Below are 7,634 nucleotides of genomic sequence, written 5' to 3' on the forward strand. Positions count from 1 at the left end.
GATCGTTTTGCTTTACAAATTACGTAGTCACTTCTGTTGCTAGACAACCCTAAACAAATGCTACGTGGTCTGTTTTTAACATTTCTCTAGTTTCATTGCATCGTATTCAGCTCCAAAAGTCGGTTCAGTCCCAATTCGGCCGTGTGTGTGTTTCTGAAAATAAAACAGATATAAGTACGTGACTACGTTAAATAAACCACTGCCTATTTAGAGCATGTTACATGCATCACGTACAGTTATCTGAAGAAATGCGCATTGTAGGCTAAGCTAGAAGCTAAGAACAGCGACTTTGCTAACGTTACACCAAGCATCACATCAGCTAACATGAATTTGATAAAATCCCTTCCCTAGTTTGTAACGTTATTAACGTTAAACTCAAAATGTGTGTGCTACATAATTTAGCATGTCTACATATGCAGACATGCTGAATTATGTAGCACATACATTTTGAGTTTAACGTTAACAACCCTTTTCCCAGTTTATGAAGTTGTGCGTCTATGAGCAAAGTAGAGGTTCTACTTTGCTCATAGACGCACAACTTCATAAACTGTATGATATGTTGCCTTAGACTAGGGTAGGCTAATGTAGCTACTGCTAGAGACTATAGATAGATAGATAGGCCTACTTAGTCATCCCCAGACGTGTAACGTGAAGTCGTGCATGGATGTGATGTCTCCGTCCTGCAGGCGGTAGCCAGAGCGCTCTCAACTCCGCTGCCATGTGTGAATAAACAAACGTCCCCCCCATGTCCCCGGTATAACGTTATTGTCGGGTCCTTAGGAGGTATTTGAAATGACCAAATGCAAATGTCATCCGAGGGACCTGACGGTGACGTCCCCAGAAAGTCCTGCACCGGACGTCATGCAATAACCAAACGATAACTTACTCCGGACGTCAATAAGGTCACCAGAACGTCCGCTAGAGAACATGACGTTCGGGACCAATCGGGGACGTCGTGAATGTCGGCATAAGGTCCGGGGGACGTCCCGTGTTTGTCGGGGGGGCTAGCGCGTCCTCCTATTTGGGTTGCCAAATTAGCAAAGGCCAACTGTCAACAGCTGTCAGTTGTAGTCATGAACGCCTACAAGAGGCAGGCAATTTTCCAAAATTAAAACAAGAAACAAATTAAGTGGACATCGGAGGAGCTTCCTGAGATGGTGACGTTCGTCAACTAAGAATATCAAGTCTGACGCAGAGCTGGCCATATTTCTCCACAACAGGTAGCCTATGCTAAACTTCATCTGCATCGCTAACTTCAGCTAAATATGTTACATTGGTTAGAGAGGTATTTTTTGTTTTCACTGTTTCCGTAATGTGTAGCTGGGTCATGGTTGGAGAAACGTTAAAGCAGCTGCAGGTCAACTAACGTTAGCTAAGTCTTCATTACATCTGGCAACCCAGAAGAGGCTCGCGTCTGGTAGTCTTGAGAACGTTCACCAGTGTTTTGATTTTGGCCTACAGAACGTTCGTAAACAATCCTATAAATCGCACCTTTAAGATAACATATGGAATGTTAAAACGGAAGCCTTGTGGGGCCAACTATGATGCTGATAATGGAACTCTCTTAAGAGGGTCTATAGAATAGAATTTGGTCCGTGTACTTTTGTGTTCATTCATTATTCTATTTTGGAAGTGAAATAGAAAATGAATTTTTTTTTTTTTTATGAAAATTAAAGTTCTATAGTCACTTGCTAAAAGACATTTTTAGACCACTTTTAGACCACGACTAAGTGCTGCTAGAATTTGAATGCTTTATATGTTTATGTGTTTTAAACACATAACTGACCAACTTGACTTCCTATTTTAGGCTTGACAATGTATGGTGGTGTGATGTTTTACACATCCCAGCGTGTAATGCATTTTTGTATCAGCATGGATGTAGAGATTTTTTTGACTTCAGCTGTTTGCATTTTACTCATTGTTTATATTTAGATTTAGGTTTAGGACAGGGCCGTAGTCACCATAGACTTTGGGGGGGACGTGTCCCCCCCAATATTCAGATGTGACCAAAATGTCCCCCCCAATATTCGGACATACAAAAAAATAAAGAAAAAAACGCTATAGGCTACTACAGGAAATCAACAAGTCCCGCCATCTGAAATGCAATCAAACGTAAATAACACACAAATTAGTGACCTATTCATGGTTTCAGAGAGTACACTGTGAGTGGTTTGTCCTGGAGGTTTTGCGTTTATCGTTTGAGGCGTGCGCTATCAAAAGCTTCCTGCACCCTACTGCGGTGCAGGCTGTCAACAATATCGCAAAAGATACCGGTACAATTCTCACAAAACTTGTTGGAAAGGTGTAGCCCTGTCTAAGGAAATCCCATTCATTTTTGAAGCTGATCAGACTCAAAGGTAACTTTGAAGCATTTTCCATATTGTAGCCTATTTTCTCGCAGTGATAGCGAAAGTGAAGTGTCCTTTCATTTGAATTTGTGCGTGCCTGTGCCATTCATTTCTTTCACATGTCTTACAACATAAATAATGCATTCATATGCTAGTAGTAATGTCAGAAATAACCCGGTTTATAAGCCTCTTAGAAATGGCTGTTGCATCATGTTACATTTAGATGCGCACTCAATCGCGCATCCATGCAGGCAAAACGTAGCACTCAAATGTGGCGACGGCACAAAAGTTGAAAAAACTTTTACAATGGCGGTGATAGCCTACAGTTCATGTGAATCGCGGACATTAACCAAAGAAAGGAATTTCCACCTCCATTCACCAAATAAAGGCTGTGTTTCTACATTTTAACACAAAACGTAATTTGTCAGAAACCAGCCTATAATGCATAGGGTAACTTGAGGTGAGTCAGACAGAAGAGGGACCTGTCTTAGTAGCCTATATTGAATCCTATCCCTTTCAAACAACCTTAAAATTGTGTGATAATAAAATCAAAATACAAAATATGATTGGGCTAGGTCCAAACCTATGAGTAAGCATTCAGTGTAATATAGAGGTTATCAAAGATACTCTAGTTTGTATTTTCTTTTAAAATATACATTTTGGAGACAAATGGAGTCATACCACAGGTCTATATCCAGGGATGGATTATTGAATGGGCCTACTGGGCCCAAGAGCTCAGGGGGCCCTGAAGCCTAAGACTGTGTGAAGTTGCTTCTCTGCCCTTCTCTTCTATTTCCACAAAACTCACAAGTCGTCATAATATAAAGGGTCATTTTTTTTTTTTTAAACTCTTCCGGGGAAGTATGCCCCCGGGCCCCCCCCCCCATCTTAACAGGGGAGGGTTTTTTTGCATCTATGCCCAGGGGTTCATAATCCATCCGTGCCTATGTCCATCAAAAGTTTGGTATATCCTAATTGACTGACTTAACTAATGACTTGTTTGTGATTTTAATAATATTTTTGCATGGCAGGAAATGTATTGAAATTCTGTTATTGAAATTCACACCGCACCACAGATTTGGTCCCCCCCAATGTTGACATCATGGCTACGGCCTTGGTTTAGGACATAAGAACAGTAGGGAATCCTTTAAACACATTTATACTTATGGAAAGGTTAACTTCAGACATTAACTTTTCCATCTTAAGACAACTTAAGACATTGGAAAGAGTTGAGAACTGCTGACTGGAGGTTGGATGCAAACACAAAACAACCAGAATGAAACATCTTTATAAAAGAGAAGTATTTAGTTGGAAAATAGGCAAAACAGAAGAGAACAGCCAGGGACCGCGGTCAAGAAACAAGAGTGCACACAACATGAAGCAGAAACACAATATGCTCAAGAAAAATGACAGACCAAGAACAAGCCAAACACCAGGTGTAAATACAAAGGAGAAACACAAAGGGGGAAAAGATTATCTTCAAAAACATGACAAGTGAAAAGAACAAAGCTAATCGATATGATAACTAATGAGATACTGATAGGGGTGGACACAGTTTTCACAAGCCCTGCCATGACGAGAACAATACATACATTTACAAAACAAACATAAGGACACCGAATGTGTTGTTCTGAAACTTAGAATGAGATAAAGACACACACACACACACACACACACACCCTGTGCCTCTCCCAAAGCAGTGCACCAAACAGCCCATCACGTTCAGGAACATCAAACGGGTGTGTACTTCCACGCTATCTGACTCACTAGCGACCCACCTCGCCACCCACCACCCCAACCAAACAGTTGATGCCATGGTGGAACACTACAACTGTGCCCTCTCTCTTAGCCTGGACTTTGTAGCTCCTCTCACCACACGTTACGTGTCCTTTCTCTCATCCTGGTTCACCCCTGAGCTCCACAGGATGAAGACCACAGGACGTAGGCTCGAGAGATGATACAAAGGATACATCAACAGTCTTTCTTCACCCTCCTGATGCCGCTAAACCCTCAGATGCAGCTGACCTCTTGTGAGGGACCGAGGCGACCACCCCACGTTTAGGGAGGTGCGCCACTGGATTAGGTGGTGTCGAGGGAAGGCAGGAGAAAGCAGTTCCATACAAAAATATAATTTATTTAGTCCATAAACAAGCAGGCAGACCCAGGAAGCACAATTAAAAGTCCAAACATGAAATCCAGGGATCTTCAGTAGACAAACAAACATGTACCGTGCCATTAAACTAGGCACCTGGAACCTACCCTTTCTAGCCTCCCTGTCCAAGCAAGGCGACCTTGCAACTTTGGACCTACTTTCCCCTTGCCTCACAACAAGCAAGGGTTAATTTTACATACAAACAAACATTTAACTTCCCTGGCCCTGGATCTCTGGCACTCCCATGTGTCCTCTTGTTTCTCCTGCGTCTCCAGTAGAGATGCGCGGTTCGCGGTTACAGCCGCGGACTCCGTGGTTAAACTGCGGATCGGGCGGATGACGTGAAGAAATATAATATTAATTAAATTCGGGCGGGTGGCGGTTGAACCAATCAAACCCATCACCCATATACATTAAAACAACCAGCGGATGGTGGGCGGTGCGGTTTTGAAAATTGGTCAAAAAACGTTGGTGCGGATGGAATGGTGGATGGATGATAAGTTTTGCTATGCGGTTACGGTTGAAATAATAGCCCATCCGCGCATCTCTAGTCTCCAGTCTATTGTGTGTCTCTCCCGTGTGAAATAAGCCTGCCATTAAATAGGCTAGGCAATTACCCAATTAGGTCTGGGCTAAACCTTTATAGGGAATGCGGGGGTGGTGGTGGTCTGTACCATTAACCCAATCACAGTTAAAATTTCCCAGTATAAAGACACATACATACTGTACACCTACATACACAAGACATAAACAGCAATAAAACAAACTGAGTGCAGGTGAGTGTGTTTGGCTGCAGTCCATGAAAGTGTGGCACAAGGCAGTTTTTCAAATTTTTGTCGTAGGGGAAAAGGAGAGGACTCCTTTTTCACACCTCTGCTCCAGGACACTGGATTTCTTCCAGCAGGAAGTGGACACTATCTACCGGTAGCTACAGTCTCCTGCTCTCCCCCTGCCCCAAACTGCCCCAACAGGATTCTCACCATTCAGCTGCCTGCTCACCTCAGTGCTGCCTATCCGCCTTCTCTCCACTGGATGCAGACCAAGTAAAAAAACTGGTCACCTCAGCAAAGACTTCAACCAGCAGTCTTGACCAAATGCGCCCCACCCTGGTCAAGGCCTGTCTTCCCATTCTCCTCAGCACTGAGACCCCCCTCATCAAAATCACTAATGACCTCCTGCTTGCTGCTGACAATGGTCTCATCACCATCCTCATCCTCCTTGACCTTTCTGCCGCTTTTAATATAGTTTCCTCATTCATGCCTTCATCACCTCCCATCTGGACTACTGCAATGGTGTCCTGTCTGGACTGCCCACCATGGGCGTAGATTTAGGGTGGGACGCTAAGGACTAGTCCTAATCAATATTTTAAGATGACAAATATTTTAGCGAACTATTTGTGCTGCTGATCATTCCGACAGCCAGCACAACAGTACAAAAAATGTCGTCATATGATTTGCTGAAAAACAGAGGAGGAGGGGGAAGAGCTATCTGACATGCACGCTACAGTAGGCCTACACGCACAGAGAGTGTCAAAGGCTACTGTACTTGTTTGCACCGGCAGTCAAGCGAGCAGGTGTGTCAACGACAACGGTAAGTTAGGGCTGTCTGCCAATACATAGCCTATCCCAAAAAAGGCCAGAGTAAAACATTGTGATATTCCCTTTGCCCTTCAGCATGTACATCTTTGCCCCTTTTTGTGGTTTGTAGATCAGCTTTGCCACCCCAAAATACGAAGCTTTTTCATTGCTAGGCAAAACTAGATGTACCGCATAGCGGTACAAAATATGACCGCCGCTCAGTCCTGTACATCTGTTCCGCGAAAATAAATCACACTTCAATTTGTCTCCATATTTTACTCCATCCCCCACTCTTGAAACTTTTGTGTATGCTTGTTTGGCATGCCTGAGTGTGTGTGTGCAGCTGCACAGAAAGTAGCCTACTGGTGCTGAAAAGGTGAATAGATTGTAGAATAGCCAAAGAAGATGTAGCATTGTTATAAAACCTTTAAAATCTCTAAACAATCACAAGTAGGGCAGTTCATCACAGTTCATCCATTGCAACTGGATTGATGAAAGGTCACTTACACCTGTAGGCTACATTGTATTTGGGAAAAGCAAAAGGTATCAGCATAATTTTATTTATTTATTTATTTATTTATAAATAAATAAAAAAAAACATCTCTGTCAGTTCCATGCCGTTTTCAACAGCTATCAAAAACAAAGGTCATTTTTGGATGGATGGATTTTTTGTGAATGTTTCTTCTTCTACATAAGATTTTAGTTCTTTAGTTTATGTAATACTTTATTTGTCAATGCACAAATTAAGTAACAGTAGTCTGAAACGTTATTGTTAATGCACAAATTAAGTAACAGTAGTCTGAAACGAAATGCTGATTTACATCTAACCAGTGGCAAGGCCGTAGTCATGATGTCAACATTGGGGGGGACCAAATCTGTGGTGGGGTCTGAGGGACCCCCAAACAGAATTTCAATACATTTCCTAACATGAAAAAATATTATTAAAAATCAAACAAGTCGTTAGTTAGGTCAGTCAATTAGGTTATTCCAAACTTTTGACGGACATAGGCATGGCATGGATGGATTATGAACCCCTGGACACAGATGCACCCCCCCCCCCCCCCTCTGGTGAGTTTTGTGAAAAGAGAAGGGTGGAGAAGAAGCAACTTCACTGGTCCATCCCTGGACCTGTGACTCCAAGTGGTTCTTTGACTTATTACTTACACCTGAAGATTTTTTTAAACTAGGCTTAGACTCATAGGTTTGGAGCCTAATAAGATTGTGTCTTTTAATTTAGATTTTATTATGCTGGCGGCTAATCACACAATTTTAACGTAGTTTGAAAGGGACAGGATTCAGGAATAGGCTACTAAGACAGGCCCCTCTTCTGTCTGACTCACCTCATGTTACCCCTGTATGCATTATAGACTGGCTTCTGACAGAAATGACGTTTTGTGCCAACATGTAGAAACACTAGGCCTACTACAGCCTTAAATTGGTGAATGGAGGTGCAAATTCCTTTCTTTGGTTATTGTTCGCGATTCACATTAACTGTAGGCTATCACGTATTATAAACGTCGCCACATTTGATCACGTTTTGCCTGCATGGATGCGCGA

The sequence above is a fragment of the Alosa pseudoharengus genome, unplaced genomic scaffold (genome assembly GCF_046254945.1).
Source record: "Alosa pseudoharengus isolate Yale_2024_CS ecotype anadromous, Long Island Sound unplaced genomic scaffold, YU_APseudo_1.1 YU_APseudo_1.1_scf_23, whole genome shotgun sequence".
Lineage (NCBI taxonomy): Eukaryota > Metazoa > Chordata > Actinopteri > Clupeiformes > Clupeidae > Alosa > Alosa pseudoharengus.